This window comes from Odocoileus virginianus, chromosome 7 (assembly GCF_023699985.2).
Source record: "Odocoileus virginianus isolate 20LAN1187 ecotype Illinois chromosome 7, Ovbor_1.2, whole genome shotgun sequence".
NCBI lineage: Eukaryota > Metazoa > Chordata > Mammalia > Artiodactyla > Cervidae > Odocoileus > Odocoileus virginianus.
This window is the reverse complement of record NC_069680.1, coordinates 29,274,186-29,274,974: the sequence shown is the minus strand read 5'-3', so window position 1 is coordinate 29,274,974 and position 789 is coordinate 29,274,186.

Genomic DNA, 789 nt, shown 5'->3' with positions numbered 1-789 from the left:
GTGCATTACTGGGAAAAGACAAAAGAGATGGCTTGTAACAATTGGTCATCTTTAGGGAAATAGAGGAACTTAAAAAAACTATAAACCTACCAGCAACGAGTAACATACTATGTACCATTGTTAACTGTGTTTGACCCTTAGAGAAAAGAAGGCAAGAAGGTTTTCGCGGAGGTGGGACCCTGCTCCATTTCAGCAGGGTCTGCGCTGTTAGGTTGGAGGACCCTTAACGAGCGCGCCTTCCGCGAATGCACGCGAGCCAGCCGGGCCAAGCCTGCCCGCCCGGCCCCGCGGAGCCCGCCCGGTTCCGCGCAGCCCTAACCCTGCCCCAGCCCCGCCCCGCCCCTCCACTTCCCATTGGCCTGTCTCTACCGGGAGCCCATCCCGCCCCGCGCAGCCCTAACCAAACCCCCTGCCCCGCCCCTCCACTCCCATTGGTCTGTGTCTACACCAGGAGCCCGCCCCGTCCCGCGCAGCCGAACCCTCTCCCTTGCCCCGCCCCCCCACTCCCATTGGTCTGTCTCTACGCCTCTGCGCCCAATCGCAGCGCTTAGCGCCAAATTTGAATCGAAGTTATCATTTGAATCTAGAGGGCGCCGCGACGGCTTTTCGCGCCCGAGCCGCTGACGCCGGGCGCCTTCGGGACGTGGTTGGGCTGGGCCATCCGGCTGCCGGAGAGGGCGAGGGGCGAGGGCGAGGGCGGGGGGTGGAGCGGGGACCGCTGCCGCGGCGGAGGTGGGCGCGAGTCTGCGGGCCGGAGCCCGGTCGGTCCCTGCGGCGCGGGCCGGGAGG